Genomic DNA, 23,159 nt, shown 5'->3' with positions numbered 1-23,159 from the left:
CACTCTCGGCAGATAAAATGCTCTCTCTGAATTATGAGTCCCTGAGGAGGAAAATCCAAGCTGACATATTAAGAATGAAGAGACACGAGCTATCGTGGATGGGCAGGATTGCATCAGTGAAGATGTTCATTCTCCCGCAGATATTGTATCTGTTCCGCAATCTCCCCATCATATTCCCAATGAAAATACTAAAAGAGATACAAGCCATCCTCTCCAAACATATATGGCAGGGATAACAGCCCCGAGTCCAGGCGGACACACTTTACACCCCTATGAGTAAGGGGGGCCTGGGATACCCCTCAGTGGTCCGCTACTACAGAGCCGCATTATTCGAGCAGCTACGCTTCATGTGGAACGATGAGGATGACCGGCACTGGATAGCCATTGAGAAATATCTGATTGGAGCCTCCAGTGTCTCCGCCTTCTTCCATGCACACCACACTTTAATCCCTGGTAGGAATTGTAACATATCCCCAACCATAGACGCGACCCTGGAGCTATGGAAGATGTTAACTAATAAATTAGGCCTTATACAAATCGCACTCCTTAAGGCCCCCATAGAGACACTGGAGCATTGTATCCCTGACCTAAAGCTTAAAAACTGGAAACTATGCCAAATCACATGTATTGGGAATCTGTATGATGGGGAGGAACTAATCCCCTTCTCATCATTGCGAGATACATTCAATGTACCACAAAGGGACTTCTACAAATATCTGCAGATCCGACACTTCCTCTATGGAAGGAAGGAGCAGATGACTGCACCGCCATCTAAGCTGTACTCTATGCTACTGACCCCCACCACACAGAGGAAAGCATTGTCTATAAGCTATGATTGTATGCTAGAGAACACCCTGCCCTCGCTAACCACATACCTGCAAAAATGGGAAAGAGACTTACACTGTACCTTCACACCGGATCAATGGCGAGCATCCTTCCTAATTATTGGAAGCCAATCTAAATGCACTAACCACATAGAAAACGCAAGGAAACTATTATATAGGTGGTATCTCACCCCCTATAGACTATCTAAGATGTTCCACAATTCCCCGGACACGTGCTGGAGATGTGGAGACCCCGGCGCAGACATGTTACACATATGGTGGAAATGTAGTAATGTCAGACGTCTGTGGGAAGCAATAAATCATTTAATATTTCAGATTTGTGGTGTAGGAATAACGCTGTCCGCACAGCAGGCGCTGCTCGCCATCGATCTGGACTCACTCCCCTATGAGATCCGCACAGTGATTGTACTTATCATTGTGGCCACAAGACTCAAAATCGCAAGTTACTGGAAAACCCCCCAATGCCCCGCACTAACCGAAGTCATCTCACTGATCAATGAGAACTGCCTATCCAAGAAGATACTCGCTTCATCCAACAATAACATAGCGCTATTCTATAAGAAATGGAACTACTGGTTATCCTTCCAATTAAATACTGTTATCAAATGAATCTACAGATGTATATATGAAGAATGTGACCCGGAAATTGATGTGATATCACCATTCCCCCATCCCCTTCTCCCCCCCCCCTCCCTTGTTTAATACCCATATTATTGTGATTTTTGTTGATAACGGGATGACAATATGATGTATGATGTAACATCTGACATTAATTACTAATAAAAAGTTATGGTTTAAAAAAAAAAAAAAAAAGAAAGAATCAAGCACTTAAGGCTGCTTTACATGGTACGACCGATTGTCAATCGATCGTACCCGCCCCCGTCCTTTTTGCGTCACGGGCAAATCGCTGCCCGTGTCGCACAAAGTCAGTAACCCCCGTCACACATACTTACCTCTCGTGCGACCACGCTGTGGGCGGCGAACGTCCACTTCCTGGAGTGGGAGGGACGTTCGGCGTCATAGCGACGTAACACGGCCGCCGGCCAATAGAAGCGGAGGGGCGGAGATGAGCAGGATGTAAACATCCCGCCCGCCTCCTTCCTTCCACATAGAGCTGGCGGCGGCCGCGGGAGGCAGGTGAGCTGCTCATCGTTCCCGGGGTGTCACACGGAGCGGCGTGTGCTACCATGGAAACGATGATCAACTAAATTAAACGATATTATGGAACCTAGCGAGCAGTACACGACTCACGATTTGTGAGCGATACTGCGTCGCTAGGAGGTGTCACACAGGCCGGCATCGCCAGCGATGCCGGATGTGCGTCACAAAAACCGTGACCCCGACGATCTATCGCACAATAGATTGTCTGGTGTAAAGCAGCCTTTATCTGGGGTAGATGTGGTCAGAAGCAAGATGAAAAGGCTGGTAAGCTACAGGACAATGATAACCGGCTCAGACTGACAGGAGGCCAAGGTTTAAATAGGCAGAGAGTTAGCAATGGAAACGCCCATTGCTCCAGCACACCTGGTCTCTGTGCAAACCATTCCTGGCCACAAGAGGGAGCCTCACAGCAGCAAAAGCAAAACTGACATTCCCAACACCTACCATTGAACAAATTCATAGGTTGTGAGGACACAACCCCCACCAGATCAGCACACAGTAATTGAGTAATACTTGTTTCCTCACAGATGAGACCCTATTTGTACTTGTGTTTTCTTTAGTGTCTTCCCTTATACTTCCCTTTATCTGATGATAAACTCGAGTGGGGACATGATTTTTGTGGGTTTAATACAAGCTTTTATTAATGGCTTTAAGGGTACATAACATTTTGGATCAGTTCACATTTATCCTGTACTCTCTGCTGAGTACATACATTAGGGTTTCTGCCTAAATCTACAAAATACTAAAACTCACAAAAAATTTATTTACTAATGAGGCCAATGAGATACTCTAGACTCTGTGTGGCTTCTGTTCTGCACTATCTGGATTTTAAAATGTACACAAAAGACGTGGTTGACCACACTTTTATGCATGGGCACTGCCAGATCATAGGCTACAGAAAGCTCAAAGTATTTCTATCTGCATCATCATCATTATATGGAATCAGGGGTTCTATCTGAATCATGTATTTCGGAGGTCACATGTAAACCCCAATATAAGCACTCAACATAAAGCGCAGGATAAATGTGAGCTGAGCCTTACTGCTATACTGTATATTGAAGGCAGAATAAACATTTTTTTGCTACGCCATACACTCTGGTATAAGTGAAAAGATGGCTTTAGTCTACCGGTAAGTGTGATTACAGTGATACGAGACTTAAAACTTTTTTTACAATTAGCTACTATCTTGGAATGAGTGAACCCGAACTGTAAAGTTCGAGGTTCATACCAAACACCAGGTGTCTAAGTTTTGGACCCAAACACAACCTTTTACATGTACGTCAGGTTCCTGTTCAAGTTTGTCTTCTGAATAAAGCTTGTTGAAATACGGAAGAGCAGCCAATCAGCAAGCTTTATTAGTGTGGCTACATTCAGCTCCATCACAGCCATGTCAAATATGACATAGCTGGGGTTTACCAGTGAACCACTTGAAGAAAAATAATAATAATAAAAAATAGCATTGGTTACTGTCCTATTTGATGTGGGTAAAACAAACAACTATGGGCTACAACCCCCAGTGGTCTGCTTTATCATGGCTGGTTATAAAAATAGAGGGGATCCCATGACGTTTTTTTAAATATTTAAATAAATAACTTTAAAAAAAAGTGTGGATTTCCCCTACTTTTAATTATCAGACACAATAAAGCGGACAGCTCGGGCCTATGGGGTTGCGTGACATGGTGGTGCAGCAGTCTTACAGACCTGCAGGGAGTTCACCAGTGGTCATAGTTGGTACCATGGGAGCCCCAGCTGTGAACTTCAGTGACCTGACTGACGTCACTGCTTTTCACAGTTGGAGACTCCCCTGCTGACCTCAGTATGTCCCAGAGGCTGCCGTGACTAGACATGTTTTCTGTCACTGCAGCCTCTGCATGTAGCAGAGTGGAGGATCATTGTGGGATGTTATTGTTGATTACATCGGACCCAAAGAGGATGTTTTCGGGCTTAATCTATGTGTGAAAGAAGGTGTATTTGTGTTTATTTCTATTGACTTAACGGGTTATTAATGGGGGTGTCACATAGATGCATCTCCATTACTTACCAAGGGTTTGAAGGCAACTATGATTTTTAATAAATCACAGCTATCATCAACCCAATATATTACCCCAACTGCGACTGTGCCAGGGCAATCTAGAAGAGATGGTTAAAGCGCCATAATTGGCACATCTAATGGATACACCAATTCTGGGGTGGCTGCAGGCTGCTATTTTTAGGCTTGAAGGGACCAAAATTCCATTACTCTTCAAACCCTGATAATAACAACCGCTATGAAACATTCTTTCCTGTATAATGGCTTCTATATAAGGCAAAATTAAAAATAGAAAAAATATGCCTCCTCAACTAACCAACTCAATGATATGTCTGCCCCTGGGTAAGAAGTTAAAAAAACACATTTTGCCTCGCTGCTCAATTCTCCTTTCACCCCCGCTGCTCCTGACTGCTGTCTGATTCTCTATGCCTTTATTGCTCTGATTCTAAGGCTTAGTGTTGACTCTAGACCAGTACTTTTGGAGTTTACTTTGCATACTATGTGGCCTACTGATCGAGAGAAGACCTGGCCAAAAGTGAACACTGGGCAGGATGTGCGGCGCAGCTTAGAGTTGGACAGTGGGCATTGGAGCAATGGGTTGTGTTGTAAATATGTTTTCCAGTTCAGAGCTCTCTCTTGTGGTCAGTGCTGGCAGTGCAGTTGATGTGTGGAATGGAAGCGACACACCTGCAGAGGACTGGCAATCAGGGTCTGACTGGGCTATTTAACTTAGTAGCTTTCTCTTGTTCCTTGCCAGTGGTCAAATTCTCCTGTGAGTCCAGGACATTCTGCAACCAGCTCTGCTCACTTCCAGAACTTCCCTCAGATAAGTGGTCTTGTACCTTTGTTATTTGTTTACCATCTTTTGTTGTTGTTCTGCTTTGATACTATGCATGATTCCTATTTTGCCTGTGTGGAGTTCATGGTGGAATGGGATCATTCCCTGCTGGGAGTGTCTGTATACTTAGCTCTAAGATTCTGCAAGATTTGTGTTTTGTCATGCTTGGTATTATTCAGTTACTCATCTGTATTAGTGTTTTTTGGATCCCAGTAACATCTGAGTGCTGGTAGAATGGGAGAGAGGTTTAGTAACCTCAGGATTTTTCCATATCAGTAGTGCTGGTATTTATTAGGGTTTTTACATCTGCAGACAGTTGTTCTTTCCTATCCTTTTCTATAAAGATAGTTTGGGCCTCACCTTTGCTGAAATCGGTCCTTTCTGGCTTTGTATTGTGTTCTTCTATATCACCGTAGTCTTTACATGTGGGGGGCTATCTATTTATCATGGGAACTACTCCGAGGCAGATTAGTTTTCTTATATTTCTATCTGTGAGATTATTTAGTTATCCGGCTTTGTCGAGGTGACCAGGTCATCGTAGGCACACCCCACGGCTACTGTTAGTTGTGTGTTAGGTCTGCAGTCCGTTAAGTTTCCAACCACTCTGTTACCTTTTGGTATTCCCCATTATTTAACCCCATAGCGACGGCCTAACATCTCAAGACGTCGGAAAAACAGGGTACTTATTCTGTTCCGACATCTTGAGACGTCAGGCCGGAAAAAGCTTGTAGCGCCCCCCAGTGACGAAAAATCTCGGGGGTTTCAGCTACCGGAGGTAGCTGAGACCCCCAAGATTATGAATCGGGGTGTTTTTTTTGGACCCCGATAATGTGATCGCCGATATACACCGTATACCGCCGGTCACATTAAAAAAAAAAAAAATGGCAAATAATACTGATTTCTTTCTCATCTGACATGATCAAACATGTCAGATGATAAAGAAATATAAGCCCCTAGTGCCCCCCAAAGCCCCCGGTACCGGAGAAATCAACCCCCACCCCCCCACCCCCACCGGACATCCAAAATGGCGCCGACGCGCGGCGAAAACTGCCGCCGCCGGCTCTGCATTCATTTCCCTCTGATCTGAAATGATCAAACATTTCAGATCGGAGGGAAATGTCCTCCCCCTGATCCCTCCTCCGGTACACCGGAGATCTCTGGTCCCCCGGAGCACCCTCCGGTTCTCCAGAGCCGCCCCCCCCCCTCCCCTCCGGAGCATGCAAGATGGCGCCGACGCGCGCTGAAAACTGCTGCTGCCGCTGCCAGTGCATTCATTTCCCTCTGATCTGAAATGATCAAACATTTCAGATCGGAGGGAAATGTCCTACCCCTGACCCCTCCTCCGGTCCACCGGAGCCCTCTAGTTTACCCGAGCCCCCTACGGTTCTCTAGAGCGCTCCCCCTCCCCCCCCTCCGGAGCATGCAAGATTGCGGCGCACAGCGCGTGGCCGCATTCATCCTGCTCTTTCTGCCGCATGTGACACGTCACATGCGGCAGAAAGTTGTCCCCAGGTCCCGCCGTCACCCCCCCAGCCCCCGGTTTTATGTTACCTGGCTGCTGGTGATCCGTCCCCGCGATCACGCCGCCTCCTTCTTGAAAGCTGGCGGCGCATGCGCAGACAGCGGCTGTCAGCTGGAACCCTGCAAGCAGGGACGCTGACATCGCTGCTGCACTGTGGACCGGGGGAGGGTGAGTGCAGTGATCTGCAGCCACACTCCTCACATGGAGAGGCTGCTGTTCCAGAATATGGGGGGTACGTTCTGTGAGCGTGCCCCTCATATTCTGGAATGAGGTTACTGCAGGTCACTCTGCCCTAAGTTGGACCTGGGCAGTGTGAGTGCAGTATTCTCAGATTACTGCACCCACACTGCTCATGGAGAGCTTGCGCTTCCAGAAAATGGAGGATACGTTCCCTGAACGTGCCCCCCATATTCTAGAAGGTCCAGAGTCACCGAGGGACCTCCAAAATGGATTACAGCGACCAAAATTTATTTATTTTCAATAAATTGGTGAAAGAGGAATGTTTCGGGGAGTTTTTTTTTCAAATAAATTTTTTTTTTTGTCTTTATTTATTTCTATTACTTGACTGGGTTAGTGATGTCGGGTATCTGTTTAGATGCCGTGACATCACTAACCCCAGGGCTTGATGCCAGGTGACATTACAGCTGGTATCAACCCCGTATATTACCCCGTTTGCCACCGCACCAGGGCGCGGGATGAGCTGGAGCGAAGCGCCAGGATTGGCGCATCTAATGGAGGGCTAAATGCAAGGCAAATGTAATTTTGGGGGGCTAAATGCAAGGCTAGGCACCCTTTAGTGCCACATGAAAGGCACTAAAGGGCGCCAGCTTAGAATATGCAGGGGGGTGGGACGTTATATATGTTTGACATCTATCCATTCATCCATTGTAGCATTTTAGGCTGTGTGCCCACAATCAGGGTTTGCAGCGTTTTGGGTGCAGAGTGGTTTTCCCTGCATCCATAGCGCTGCATTGTGCAGTAGAAGCACAGTGGAAGGATTTTTAGAAATCTCATGCCCACTGGGCTTCTTTTCTCCGCAGCATAAACCGACCTGTGGTGCAGCTTCCCGAGCCTCAGCATGTCAATTTATGCTGCGGAGACAAGAGTGTTCTCTGCAGGTAGCCTAGAGCTCCACAGCAGCCTGAACCCAAATCGTGGGCATGGGCAGCTGCGTTCTCCCGTGGACAACACTCACATCTCTGCAGGAAGGTTGACACTCTGTACTAGACGCCGTGTCGCTGGATCATGGCCACATAGCCTAAAAGTGAGAAATTTGTTGCTGCAGCAACATTTTTGTGAAGTACCTGTGGATTCAAAATGCTTACTATACTCCTGAATAAAATCCAGTTTCCAAAATGGGGTCACTTGTGGGGGGTTTCTGCTGTATAGGTACCCAAGGGGCCCTGCTAATGTGACATGGTGCCCGCAATTTATTTCAACTTTTCCAGAATTCAAATGGTGCTCCTTCCATTCCAAGCCCTCCCATTTATCCAAACAGAGGTTTTTGGCCACATGTGGGGTATCCCTGTGCTCATACGACATTGGATAACAAGCTGTGGGGTCCACGGTTTGTTGTTGCCTCTTGAAAAAGTAAGAAATATGATGCTAAAGCAACATTTTTGTGAAAAAAATGAAAATTTTCAATATGGCAACCTAAGCTTATCAAATTCTGTGAAGTACTCTTGGATTCAAACTGCTCACTATACACCTAGATAAAAGCCTTGAGGTGTCTTGTTTCCAGAATGGAGTCACTTGTGGGGGACCGCCACTGTTTAGGCACCTTAGGGGCTTTCCAAATGCAACATAGCGTCCGCCAATGATTCCAGCCAATTGTGCAGTCAAATGGCGCTCCTTCCCTCCCGGGCCCTGCTGTGCACCCAAACAGTTGATTTTCATCACACATAAGGTATCAGCATACTCAGGAGAAATTGCACAATAAATTTTATGCTGAATTTTTTCCTTTTACACTTGTGAAAAAAAAACCTACCTGGTTGAAGTAACAATTTTGTGGTAAAAATGTATTATTTTATTTTCACAGCTCAACATTATAAACTTCTGTGAAGCACCTGAGGGTTCAGAGTACTCACCAAAGATCTAGATAAATTCCTTCAGGGGTCTATTTTCCAAAATGGGGCCACTTGTGGGGGATCTCCACTGTTTAGGCACCTCAGGGGCTCTCCTAATGCAACATAGCGTACGCTATTGATGCCAGCCAATTTTGCAGTCAAATGGCACACCTTCCCTTCCGAGCCCTGTCATGCGCCCAAACAGTTGATTTCCACCACATGTAAGGTATCGCCAAACTCAGGTGAAATTGCACAATAAATTTCATGGTGATTTTTTTCCTGTTACCCTTGTGAAAAAAAAAGCTACCTGGTTGAAATAACAATTTTGTGGTAAAATTTTATTTTTTTATTTTCATGGCTCAACGTTATAAATTCTGTGAAGCACCTGGGGGTTCAGGGTACTCACCAAACATCTAGATAAATTCCTTGAGGGGCCTAGTTTCCAAAATGGGGTCACTTGTGCGGGGTTTCTGCTGTTTAGGTACCTTAGGGGACCTCCAAATGTGACATGGTGCCCGCAATCTTTTTCAGCCAAATTTCCTTTCCAAAATTCAAATATTGCTCCTTTCGTTCCAAGCCCTCCCATTTGTCCAAACAAAGGTTTCAGACCACATGTGAGGTATCACCGCGCTCATAAAAAAGTGGTTAACAAACCTTGAGGTCAAATTTTTGGAATTACCTCTTGAAAAAGTGAGAAAATTGATGCTAATGCAACATTTTTGAGAAAATTTATTAAAATTTTCAATATGACAACGTAACGTTAACAAAATCTGTGAAGTACCTGTGGATCTAAAATGCTCACTATACCCCTAGATAGAAGCCTTGAGGGGTCTAGTTTCCAAAATGGTGTCACTTGTGAGGGGTTTCTTCTGTTTAGGTACCTTAGCGGACCTGTAAATGCAACAAGGTGCCCGCAATCTATTTCAGCCAAATTTGCTTTCCAAAATTCAAATATTGCTCCTTCTGTTCCGAGCCCTCCCATTTGTCCAAACAGAGGTTTCTGACCACGTGTGGGGTGTCGGCGCGCTCATAAGAAAGTGGGGAACAAGTTTTGGGGTCCATTTTGTTGTGTTATTTCCTCTAAAAGTGAATAAATTTGGGTTAGAGCAACATTTTTAGGTAAAATTTAATTTTTGCTTTTTTTCATTCCACACTGCTTTTGTTCATGTGAAGCACCTGAAGGGTTTATAAACTTCTTAAATGTGGTTTTGAGTACTTTGGGGGGTGCAGTTTTTAGAATGGTGTCACTTTTGGGTATTTTCTATCATCTAGGCCTCTCAAAGTCACTTCAAATGTGATGTGGTCCCTAAAAAAATGGTTTTGTAAATTTTGATGTAAAAATGAGAAATCGCTGATAAACTTTGAACCCCTCTAACTTCCTAACAAAAAAAAATTTTGTTTCCAAAATTGTGCTGATGTAAAGTAGACATGTGGGAAATGTTATTTATTAACTATTTTGTGTCACAGAAATCTCTGGTTTAATGGTATAAAAATTCAAAAGTTGAAAATTGCTAAATTTTTAAAATTTTTGCCAAAATTCAATTTTTTTCATAAATAAACGCAAAAAATATTGTCCTAAATTTGGTACTAACATGAAGTCCAATATGTGACGAAAAAACAATCTCAAAAGTACCAGGATCCGTTGAAGCGTTCCAGAGTTTTAACCTCATGAAGTGACACTGGTTAGAATTGCAAAATTTGGTCTGGTCATTAAGGTGAAAATTAGCTCCGTCACTAAGGGGTTAATCCTTCCCGGTCCCTGAATCATAACAGTGTTGGCTAGAAAGGCGAGCAGCGAGGTGAGTATGACTAGTTGTTATTTTTCACATTTTACTTTTATTATGCTTTGGAGACTGCATAGATGTCAGAGTATATCAAGGTACTTTCAATTTGCGGAGAATAAATTATCTACAAAATGATTTTCTTATGAAAATCAGCGTCAATAAGCGAGTTAGAATTTTGCAGGATCTGCTCAACTCTAATCAATAACATCGTTATGCATGTTGTTTGGAGAATTCCCACTGTTGACCTTAGTTTGGTTTCCTTGGGAAGGGGGGATCTATCTAAACTCTGATTTAGACAACAGTTTCAAAAGCTTTGAATTCACCCCCAAAAAATGACCTATTTTCCTGTGCCCTACATTGTTTAAGTCAATTAAAGGATGTATTAATTAGATTACATTATTTTTAGAACCTTACACTCTCCTACTTGAACTTTGAGGTTTAAAGCTTTAACCACAGAGGAACGCTTTAAAATGTTTCAATCTACTTTTCTGTCTAAAGACATATTGATCAGCCATATAGGCCATCTAGGCCAGAGCAGCAGTAGAAAACTTTATTCTACATCTGCAGTATTATTTATTGTAATGCTCATCAATCTACTAGAATCAAACCAAAAATATGTTTTAAAGTTACTAACTGTCATTTTTGAATCTTCCTTAGATTCCTCTCTGCAGATTACTCCATGGATATAATTGATTGTCCTATTAACGTGTCTATAATTCATTCTTACCAACCATTTGTGCTTGAAATTGTTTAAGTGTAATGCTGAGTGTAAGAGGACAACTGACGAGCGAAGCAACACAAAGGGAACACCGGGGAATATGTACAATGGAAGGCTTTGGTGATAGGGAGAGGGAAGTGGGGTCACCTATTAATACTCACCTGAGTCTGATCACTGTCCTATCTAACATCCCTTAATGGGTCTGTCCCCCCCTGCATCATCAAGTGCCGAGGCCCGTTTTCACCCTGAACTCACCTTGATTAGTGTGAAAGCCAGTGACACACTAGTCTTACTACTGCAAAAAACAACAACATGAGGATACTAAGACAAATGGGTGGGGAAAGACACAACAAAAAGCACTCCACAATTTCTCCACCAGAAAACTTCTCAGATGCAAACAGCAATTAAAACCTCAGCTTCTCCAGAGACAGGCACCTTCAAAGTGGTAAGCATAGGAAAACTATAATTGGCATGGAGTTAAGCCAGGAGTGGGTAAATATAGTGGAAGAAAGTGGTGATGAGATGCTTCACCTATGATTAAGGCTATGAATCTCAGCCAGAAGGGAAATGGTCCTTAATCCCCTCAGCATTAAATGAAAGTAAATCCACTCAACATAACAGTTAAATGGAATCAAATTAAGCATTGACATCTATTGAAGCAAAATCCTTCACAGGTGACTGTGACACACTTGTGACATTATGATTCTAAATAGTTTTCTAAAAAGTCACAACAAATTTATTTTTTTCCTTTTCATAAAGATATTGACAATGTAACAATAATTGCCATAATTGCATTCCTGAATTATGAGGATTATTATCATGACTTTAGTTTCTTGACCGCTTTTTTGATGTCTTTATTTCGTAAACAGTAAATTATAGGATTTGCTAAAGGTGTCAGCACAGTGTAGATAATGGAAAGGATTTTACGTATAACAATAGAATTTCCTTTTTCTGGGATCAAATATATAGAAAATAGTGTCCCATAAAATAGGGACACCACAGCCAGGTGGGAACCACAGGTGGAGAAGGCTTTTTTTCTTCCAGTGATGGATTGGATAACGAGGATTGTGCGGACGATATAAATATAAGAGATTACCACTATAAAAAATGGGCACACGATGAGAGAGAAGCCAATGAACAGAGATAATAGCTTAATTTTTAGAATATTTGAACATGATAACTTTAAGACAGGATCAAAGTCACAAAAGAAGTGATCAATAACATTTGACCGACAAAAATGAAGTTGGGACAAATTTACAGTTTGGAATGATGTAACAGTGACGCTTAACAGCCAAGATGTTAGAATATATTTCCAGCAAAGATTAGAATTCATTATTGAATGATAGTGTAAAGGGTGACATATGGCCAGATACCGGTCATAGGACATCACTGTTAAGAAAAGGCATTCAGAACATTCAGAGGACAAAAAGCAAACTAATTGTGTGATACATCCAACAAGATTGAGGTCCCATCCCTCAGGACCATGAGAAGCATGTTCGGGACAATATCCGAGGTGATGATGATGTCCGATGTGGTAAGTTGTGTCAGGAAGAAGTACATTGGGCAGTGGAGGTTCCTGCTGTAGGACACCAGAGAAATGACTATAAAGTTCCCACAGATTGTTGTGATGTACATTAAGAGAAGAAAGAAAAAAAATACAATTCTGAAATTATGGATTCCTGGAAATCCAAGGAGGATGATTGTGGTCACATTATTCTCCATTTCCGATAAGAATGAGATACTACTAGAAAAGAAAGGGAAGCTGTAAGAAAAGGCTGCTTTACATGCAGCAACATTGCTAGCAATAATACCCGCCCCATCGTTTGTGCGTCATGAGCAAATCGCTGCCTGTGGCGAACAATATCGCCGGTACGCGTCACATGAACTTACCTTCCTACCGATGTCGCTGTGGCCGGCGAACAATCTCTTTTTTTAAGTGGGAGGTTCGTGCGGCATCAACGTGACATCACATAGCAGGCCACCCATAGACGCGAAGGGGCGGAGAGCAGCCAAATAAACGTCACTCCTAGAGTTGAGCGCGGTTCGCGGTTCGCAGTTCTCCAGTTCGCGGTTCGAGTGATATTGGGGGCTGTTCTAGATCGAACTAGAACTCGAGCTTTTTGCTAAAGTTCGATAGTTCTAGTTACGTTCGAGAACGGTTCTAGCAGCAAAAAGCAGGGCTTTTTACAGCTACAGTGTGCAGGAGCCATCGCTGGCAGCCTGCCAGAAGCTGGTAACCAAGATAAACGTCGGGTATCCAACCAAAGCGCTTTGGTTAGTAACCCGATATTTATCCTAGTTACGTGTGCAGGAAGCCGACACTTCCCCGCTCAGCTCGCTCCGCCCCCTCCTGCACGCGGCATGTACACATACATACACACACACACACTCACACTCACCTGTCCCCAGCCATGCAGTCCACGACACTGACGTCCTCAGCGCCACATGACCCCGCTAGGCTCCACCCACTTCGCACTCCGCCGCCAGCACACATGGCTCCGCCCACCTGGAACTCTGCACACATGGTCCCGCTAGGCACCGCCCACCTGACACTCTGCACACATGGTCCCGCTAGACTCCGCCCACCTGGCACTCTGCACACATTACCTCGCTAGGCTCCACCCACCTGGCACTCTGCACACATTACCCCACTAGGCTCCACCCACCTGGCACTCTGCACACATGGTCCCGCTCGGCTTACCTGTAGTGATGAAGGCCCGACCTCAGCGCTGTCACTGTCCTCCATGGCCGCCGCTTGTCACATCACCTTCTCTCGCTTCCGATCCGAGACTGACTAGCTGTGACGTCACGGGCCGCTCGCGATACTTGGCTGTGAAGATGATTGAAGTCAGTGTGCAGGAGATCATCACAGGTAATGTACCTCGCTGACAGCAGCACTTGTCATCCCCTGCAGTGACCTGGGCTGACCCATTGATGTTAGCTCAGGTCACTGCACTGCTCTCCCAGCCAATGGGGAACATCCTGCTCTTCATTGACTGGGACTGTGTGGATCGTCTCTTGGGAACCCCTTGGATTACACCAGACCTGGATTTGTTTTTCTTTCTAGTAAATTGGTGAAAGAGGGAATGTATTGGGCAGTGTTTTTTCAAATAAAAATGTATTTGTCATCTATTTTTTTTTATTACTGACTGGGTTGGTGATGTCGGGTACCTGATAGACGCCTGACCTCACCAACCCCAGGGCTTGATGCCAGGTGACATTACACATCTGGTATTAACCCCATATATTACCCCGTTTGCCACCGCACCAGGGCACGGGATGAGCTGGGGCGAAGCACCAGGATTGGCGCATCTAATGGATGCGAAACATCTGGGGCGGCTGCGGCCTGCTATTTTTAGGCTGGGGAGAGTCCAATAACCATGTACCTCCCTAGTCTGAGAAAATCAGACCCCAGCTGTCTGCTTTACCTTGGCTGGTGATCCAATTTTGGGGGGACCCCTACGTGTTTTTTTTTTTTAATTATTTATTTAATTTAAAATAACAGCGTGGGGTGCCCTCAGTTTTGGACTACCAGCCAAGGTTTCAAAGTTTCATAGTTTCATAGTTTTTAAGGTTGAAGGGAGACTCTAAGTCTATCTAGTTCAACCTGTAGCCTAACATGTTGATCCAGAGGAAGGCAAAAAAACCCCAATGTGTCAAATAAGCTCCAATGGGGAAAAAAATTCCTTCCTGACTCCACATACGGCAATCAGACTAGTTCCCTGGATCAACACCCTGTCATAAAATCTAATATACATAACTGGTAATATTAAATTTTTCAAGAAAGGCATCCAGGCTCTGCTTAATGTTAGTAGTGAATCACATCATGCGGCAGAGAGCTCCATAGTCTCACTGCTCGTACAGTAAAGAATCCTCATCTGTGATTATGATTAAACATTCTTTCCTCAAGACTTAGCGGATGCCCCCTGTTCCAGTCGCAGGCCTAGGTGTAAAGAGATCTTTGGAAAGGTCTCTGTACTGTCCCCTCATATATTTATACATTGTGATTAGATCCCCCTAAGCCTTTGTTTTTCCTAACTAACTAACCCCAAGTTTAATAACCTGTCTTGGTATTGCAGCCCCCCCCATTCCTCTAATAATCTTGGTCTCTCTTCTATCTACCTGTAAGATTATGCTATTTTTAACCTATACTTTTGCTATCAAGAAAAGCATCCATTCCTCTCTTAAATTCATTCAGTGAGTTGGCCATCACCACTTCCTCAGGAAGAGAGTTCCAGAGCCTCACTGCTCTTACCGTGAAGAACCCTCTTCTATGCTGATGTAGGAATTTTCTTTCCTCCAATCGAAAAGAATGCCCCCTTGTTCTTGTCATAGTCCTTGGTACAAACAGATCATGGGAGAGATCTCTATATGGCCCTCTGATATATTTGTACATATTTATTAGGTCTCTCCTAAGTCTTCTCTTTTCTAGAGTAAATAGACCTAATTTTGATAACCTTTCCGTGTATTGTAATGCACCCATTCCATTTATTATTTTAGTAGCCCGCCTCTGAACCCTTTCAAGTTCAGTAATGTCTTTCTTCAGCACCGGCGCCCAAAATTGCACACAATACTCCAAGTGTGGTCTGACGAGTGATTTGTACAGAGGGAGAACGATGTTTTCATCTCGTGCCCCCAGACCTCTTCTAATGCATCCCATCACCCTATTTGCTTTGGTGGCTGCTGCCTGACACTGGGCACTCCAATTTAGATTCTTATTCACTAAGATGCCTAAGTCTTTTTCCATGTCTGATTTCCCCAGCAGTTTCCCATTTAGTAAGTAATCGTAGCATCTGTTTCTCCTTCCCATGTGCATAACCTTACACTTATCTGTGTTAAACCTCATTTGCCATTTTTCAGCCCAATTCTCCAATTTACTCAAATCCATCTGTAGTTGCAAACTGTCCTCCTTTGTGTTAACTACCTTACATAGTTTTGTATCATCTGCAAATACTGATATTTTACTCTGTAAACCATCCACCAGATCATTAATAAATATATTAAATAGTAGGGGGCCCAATACAGACCCATGTGGCACCCCACTAGTAACCCTGGCCCAATCTGAGTATGCGCCATTAATAACCACTCTTTGTTTTCTACCACTAAGCCAGCTACCTACCCATCTACACACATTTTCCCCGAGCCCAAGCTTTCTCATTTTACTTAGCAGTCTTTTATGTGGGACAGTGTCAAATGCTTTACCGAAGTGGAGATAAATGACATCCAATGCTTCTCCTCGGTCCATGTGAGAGCTTACATCCTCATAGAAGCTGATCAGGTTAGTTTGACAGGAGCGATCCTTCATAAATCCATGTTGATATGGAGTTAAACAGTTATTAACATTGAGACATTCCATAATAGTATCCCTTAAAAACCCTTCAAACATTTTACCCACAACAGATGTTAAGCTTACCGGCCTATAGTTTCCAGGTTCCCTTTTGCACCCTTTTTTGAATATTGGTACCACATTTGCTAGCCGCCAATCCAGTGGAACAGACCCAGTTTCTATAGAGTCTTTAAATAAAAGGAACAGAGGCCTGTCTATCACATTACTTAACTCCCTTAATACCCGAGGGTGAATGCCATCAGGGCCTGGTGATTTGTCAATTTTAATGTTACTAAGTCGGTTCTGCACTTCTTCCTGGGTTAGGCAGGTCATACTTAATGGGGCATTTACATGATCACTCTGCATTTCCCCTGGCATATGCTTTTCCTGTGTGAACACAGTTGAGAAAAAAGTATTTAAAACATTTGCTTTTCCCACATCACTTTCTATGATTTTACCCTCATTATTCTTTAAAGGGCCAACACCATCAATTTTAATCTTTTTTCTGTTTATATAATTAAAGAATAGTTTGGGATTTCTTTTGCTTTCCTTAGCAATGAGTCTCTCAGTTTCTACTTTTGCTAAATATATTTGTTTTTTACACATTTTATTTTTTTCTCTATATATTTTTAATGCTTCCTCGCTGCCTTCTTGTTTTAGCTTTTTAAATGCCTTTTTCTTATTATTCATTGCCCCTTTTACATCCTTATTTAGCCACATTGGTTTTCTCCTGTTCCTCGCCCTCTTATTTCCGTATGGTATGGCTTGCTCGCAGTGGGTGTTTAATACCGATTTAAAAATTTCCCACTTATTTTCTGTGCTCCCATTTTTGAGGACATTGTCCCAATCAATTTGGCGAAGGTCTTCTCTAAGCTGATCAAACTTTGCTTTGCTGAAATTCAGCATTTTTGTAACCCCCCTCCAAGGCACCTTACTGAAGGACAAGTGGAATTGTATTATATTGTGGTCACTATTCCCTAGGTGAGGCTGCCAGCTGTGGTCTGCAGGCTGCAGCCGTCTGCTTTACCCTAGCTGGCTACAAAAATAGAGGGAACCCTACGTCATTTTTTTTTTAATTTTTTTGGCTAAATACAAAGCTAAGCACCCCTTAATGCCACATGAAAGGCACCAAAGGGTGCAAAATTACAAAATGCAGGAGAGTGGGACATTATGTGTCTTTCTGCCATTATAATGACAGAAAAGACTGATATGAAGTGCACAAGCAAAAGAAAATCACCAGAGCGCTCTACGCTGTGAAAAGCAGTAGAAAATGGCACTGGAGTGAACATGTGACCGCCTCATGTAGGATGAAGCTATGGATCCTGGGTAAATTTATGTATTTTCCCTCCTTTAATTTTATTTGCAGTACGCAAAAAAACCGGAAGGCACACGGATGACAAACAGATGACATACGGACCGTCTACGGAACGGAAACGGATGCCACACGGATGCACCCGTGAAAAAAAACGGACTGTTTTTTGCAGACCGCAAAAATGGATTGGTCATGTTAATGTAGCCTTATTCTGATCTGCCGTTTATAAACAGCAGGCAGAAATAAGTGAATAACGCCCCCCAGCGTCAGAAAATCTCCGGGGTTTCAGGCGTAGCTGAGACCCTGGAGATCCTGATTCAGGACGGTTTTTCCGGTCCCCGCTCACGTGATCACAGGTATACACCGTACACCGATGATCACGTTACAGTAAATGACAGCGCCGGTAAAAAATTATTTATCTCCCATCTGGCATGAACAAACATGATAAATCTCCTCCCCGGTCCCCTCCGGTCCCCCGGTGTCGCCAAAGTGCCCCCCCTGATGCCCTCCCAGAAATCCAAGATGACCGCGCACACAGCAGCACGCCGGCCGCATTCACCCTACTCCTCTGATTTCTGTCGCATGTGCCATGACACATGCGACAGAAAACTCCTCCCCAGGCCCTGCCAGGTCACCCCCTATAACCCCACCGGTGTTCCCCGGTGTCCCACAGTACCTGTGCAGCGTTGATCCCCCACGGCCCTCTCCTTCACAATAGACGCTGCCGCATGCACAGAGCGGCTGTCAGCTCAGCTTCCTGTGTTCAGACACAGTGTGTGGTGGTTATGCATCTGTAAGCTAAATGGGTGGCACGGTGGCTCAGTGGTTAGCACTGCAGTCTTGCAGCGCTGAAGTCCAAGGACACCATCTGCAAGGAGTTTGTATGTTCTCCCCGTGTTTGCGTGGGTTTCCTCCGGGTACTCTGGTTTCCTCCCACACTCCAAAGATATACAGATAGGGAATTTAGATTGTGAGCCCCAATGGGGACAGTGTTCCCAATGTATGCAAAGCGCTATAGAATTAATAGCACTGAATAAATTATTATTATTACTGCAATGCCCTGCTCATGAGGTAAGGAAAATAGTTGATCAGGAGAGCTATACTACATTTCCAAATGGAGGTATTTGATTTTATAGTTGCCCTGCTGAATGACTACCAAACATGAGAGTCCGTTATATGCCACAAAAAAATACATCTAAATAGCAAACTCTGTTGTTTAGTATTCATTCAGCTGGATAACTTGTCTTAAAGGGGTATTCCATCTCCAAGATCCTATCCCCAATATACAGTAGGTGGAATAGCAATAATATCAGCAAATAGCAAGATTTGGAAATGTAGAATAGTTCTCCTGATTAGGCATGCCCTTACCTCATGATGAGCAGAGCATTGCAGCTTTGGTAGCAACCGTTACGACATGGACTCTGCTCTTGTGGACCCGGGGAGAGTGAGTGCAGATTCATTGCACCCACACTCCACACATGGAAGGTCTGCACTCCTAGAAAATGGGGGATACGTTCCCTGAGTGTCTCCCCCCATATTCTAGACAGTCCAGAGTCGTCGTGAGACCCCCTTATTTTTCTTACAATAAATTGGTGAAAGAGGGAATGTTTTGGGGAGTTTTTTTTCAAATAATTTTTTTTTGTCGATTTTTTTTGTTAGTACTGACAGTTTGTGATGTCAGGTATCTGACAGACGCCATGACATCACAAACTGCTGGGCTTGATGTCAGGTGACTTTACAGCTAGTATCAACCCCATTTATTACCCCGTATGCCACTGCACCAGGGCACGGGATGAGCTGTGGTGAAGCGCCAGGATTGGCGCATCTAGTGGATGCGCCACGTCTAAGGTGCCTGCGGCCTGCTATTTTTAGGCTGTGAAGGCCCAATAACTATGGACCTTCCCACCCTGAGAATACCGGACCACAGCTGTCCGCTTTACCTTGGCTGATGATCCAATTTGGGGGGAACCCTACTTTTTTTGTAATTATTAATATTTATAAAATAATTATAAAAAAAAGAGCCTGGGGTGACCTCCATATTGGATCCCCAACCACGGTAAAGCTGCCAGCTGTAGTTTTCAGGCTACAGCCGTCTGCTTTACCCTAGCTGGCTATCAAAAATGGGGGGACCAAACATCATTTTTTTTAAACTATTTTTTAAATAGAAAAAATTAATGGGCTTCCCTGTATTTTGATTGCCAGCCAAGGTAACGCCAGGCAGATGGGGTTGGCAACCCATAGCTGTCTGCTTTATCTGCACTGAGAATCAAAAATACCGCGGAGCGCTACGTTATTTTTTTTAAAGATTTATTTTTACTGCACTGTCATGTCAGGCAATCAAAATACAGGGAAGCCCTTTTTGTTTTTAGTTATTTAAATAAATAATGAAAAAATATATATATGGGCTCCCGCTGAATTTTTTGTATTGCTAGCTAAGGGTAATCCAAGCAGCTACTGGCTGCTAACCCCCACTGCTTGGTGTTACCTTCACTGGCAATGGAAAATCCAGGGAAGCATTTTTTATTTTTTTTGCCAAAAAACTACAAAAAAAATGACGGGCGCTTCGCCATATTTTTGTATGCTATCCAGGTACAGCAGGCAGGTACGGCTGCCCCCAACCCCCGGCTGCCTATTTGTACCCGACTGGGAACTAAAAATATAGGGAAGCCCTTTTTTTACTTAATTCATGAATTTTAGGAAATAATTAAAAAAAAACAAAAAAAACCGACGTAGGCTTCGCTCCATTTTTGTGTCCAGCCGGGTACAACTAGGCAGCTGGGGATTGGAATCCACAGCACAGGTTAGCCCGAGCTTTCTGGGCCCCTCTGCTGCAGATTGCAGTCCGCAGCCGCCCCAGAAAATGGCGCTCTCATAGAAGCGCCATCATCTGGCGCTGTATCCAACTCTTCCAACAGCCCTGAAGCCGGGTGGCTTGTTGTGTAATCATGAGTTAATACTGGCTTTGTTTTACTAGCCAGTATTAAGTCAGAGATTCTTAATGTCAGGCAAGTTTGACCCGGCCAATAAGAATCTCCAATAAAGGGTTAAAAAAAAACACCACACAGAAAAAAAATACTTTAATAGAAATAAATACACAGACACATTAGACACTCCATCTTTATTACCCCCTGTCACCTCTCCACGATCCTGCTCTTCTGTCTTCTTTCCCCTTCAACACATGCAGCTCTACTACATCAGACAGCACAGCTGCATGGGGGAAGACGCTGTGCTCCGTGCAGAAATCACTCTATGAGAGTGACCACAGGCTCCCGGTGGCACGGGTTGCCATAGCAACGCTGCTCCGATCACGTGATTCCGGTGCCGCTGCATGCTGGTAGCGGGATGTCCCCGTCACCGCTACCAAGCGCGTTGCTATGGCAACGGTGATCTCCGTGATTGACCGGCTGTGTCAGCCGGTCAGGAGCCGGCTTCTGCGGACGCTGGTAACTACAGTAAACATTGGGTAACCAAGAAGCCCTTTCCTTGGTTACCCGATGTTTACCGTAGTTACCAGCGTCCGCCGCTCTTACGCTGCCAGTGCCAGCCCCCTGCACACATAGCCAGACTACACATCGGGTTAAATTAACCCGATGTGTACTCTGGCTAGGAGTGCAGGGGAGCTAGCGCTAAGCGGTGTGCGCTGGTAACCAAGGTAAATATCGGGTTGGTTACCCGATATTTACCTTAGTTACCAGGTGCAGCATTGCTTCCACGCGTGCTGCTGGCTGGGGTCTGTGGTCACTGGTTGCTGGTGAGATCTGCCTGTGTGACAGCTCACCAGCAACCCGTGTAGTGATGCTCCAGCGATCCCTGCCAGGTCAGGTTGCTGGTGGGATCGCTGGAGCGTCACTTAGTGTGACGGTACCTTAAGGGAACGGGGAAGCAGAGCGGGGAGTCGACCGTGTGCTAGAGCATGTCGCCGGTACACGGCGATACACAAACATGCACCGTGTAACAGAGAGATGCAATGACAGGTCCTACATAACGCGCCATAGTCATGTGACCAGTCTGTAGGCAATGAGATAACAGACACGTGACTGGTCACATGGCTATTTTGACGTCACGATAGGTCCTGCATCACTGCTGGCAGTGCTGGTCACCGGGAGGATTCAGCGATCATCGGATGGAATAGCGGCAGGAGACAGAGTGCAGGAGGGATCGCGGGGACCTGTAAGTGTTATGGCAATGTTTATTAACTGTATGTCTACATTTATAATGTGTTTTTATGTGTTTGTGATTGCCTGCCATTGTTTCCTATGCGGTTCGAGTTCGGTGCGTCGAACGTTCGCCGAACCGAACTCAAGCCGAACCACGGCCGGTTCGCTCATCTCTAGTCACTCCCTCCTCGTTGCCGGAGGACGCAGGTATGGCATTGTTCGTCGTTCCTGGGTTGTCACACGTAGCGATGTGTGCTGCCTCAGGAACGACGAACAACCTGCGTCACAAACGAGCAACGATATTTTGAAAATGAACGACGTGTCAACAATCAACGATTTGGTGAGTATTTGGGATCATTAGCAGTCGCTCATAACTGTCACACACAATGACGTCGCTAACGAGGCCGGATGTGCGTCACGAATTCCGTGACCCCAGCGACATCTCGTTAGCGATGTCGTTGCATGTAACGGGGCCTTAAGGTGAATGAAAAATAAAATATTTTGCAGGATTCTTGTGGATTTTTCAATGTTTACTCTTCACTTACAAAAACCCTTCCTTCACCAGAACAATGTATATTACAGTGATACAACCTGACTACTAGAGAGGAGCAAAATGTACAAGTGGAATTTTACAAAAAATCTGCATCCACTTATTTTGTGAGGAGCAGAGAGTCCAGAGATGTGAACAGCACTGATAGGCAAGTAGTCCAACGCTTGATGCATGTTACTCGAAAATATCACAGTGAGTACCCGAGCACCCCGATGTATCGAGCCGTGGCGAGCATGCATGCACATCATTAGTGAGCGATAATATGAGTATATGATTTTTTTATATTTTTTTACTTATTATAGTGATGAGCGAGTACTACCATGCTCGGGGACTCGGTACTCGTAATGAGCAGTTGGACATTCGGATGGGTGCAACTCATGTATAAAATATAATGGAGGTCAATGGGGAACTCAAGCATTTTTCTGGAAGATCTTTGAAAAATTCTGAAATTTCCCACTCACTTCCATTATTCTTGGTACAGGAGTCAAGCCGCTCCGAGCATTAAACTGCTCATTACAAGTACCAAGCACTCAAGCATGGCAGTGCTCACTCATCACTAGTTATGAGTACCGAGCACTAAAGCATGCCAGTGCTAACTTATCACTAGTTACGAATAAAGAGCACTCAAGCATGGTAGTGCTCATTCATCACTAGTTATAAGTACAGAGCACCGGAGCATGGTAGTGCCTGCTCATCACTAGTTACCAGTACAGAGCACCCGAGCATGGTAGTGCTCATTCATCACTAGTTATAAGTACAGAGCACCCGAGCATGGTAGTGCCCACTCATCACTAGTTACCAGTACTGAGCACCCGAGCATGGTAGTGCCCGTTCATCACTAGTTACCAGTA

General features: G+C 44.5%; 1 long non-coding RNA gene and 1 pseudogene across 5 annotated transcripts in view; both read right to left on the bottom strand.

Moving 5' to 3' along the window:
* LOC142304402 (uncharacterized) overlaps nucleotides 1–23,159 on the bottom strand; it is a 510,057-nt gene that overhangs the window by 138,105 nt on the left and 348,793 nt on the right. The window contains exon 8 of one of the 5 annotated variants that reach the window (XR_012753090.1): nucleotides 13,671–13,793. The exons of the other annotated variants lie outside the window; for them this stretch is intronic. This is a non-coding gene — a long non-coding RNA (uncharacterized LOC142304402). Of the gene's footprint in view, nucleotides 1–13,670; nucleotides 13,794–23,159 lie in introns of those variants that run through there. 5 annotated transcript variants of the gene reach the window in all.
* Nucleotides 11,781–12,696, bottom strand: LOC142301219 (olfactory receptor 1468-like; annotated as a pseudogene).

Source organism: Anomaloglossus baeobatrachus, chromosome 4 (genome assembly GCF_048569485.1).
Source record: "Anomaloglossus baeobatrachus isolate aAnoBae1 chromosome 4, aAnoBae1.hap1, whole genome shotgun sequence".
Classification (NCBI taxonomy): Eukaryota; Metazoa; Chordata; class Amphibia; order Anura; family Aromobatidae; genus Anomaloglossus; species Anomaloglossus baeobatrachus.
Note: the sequence above shows the minus strand (reverse complement) of the source record. Positions and strands in the feature narration are given on the sequence as shown.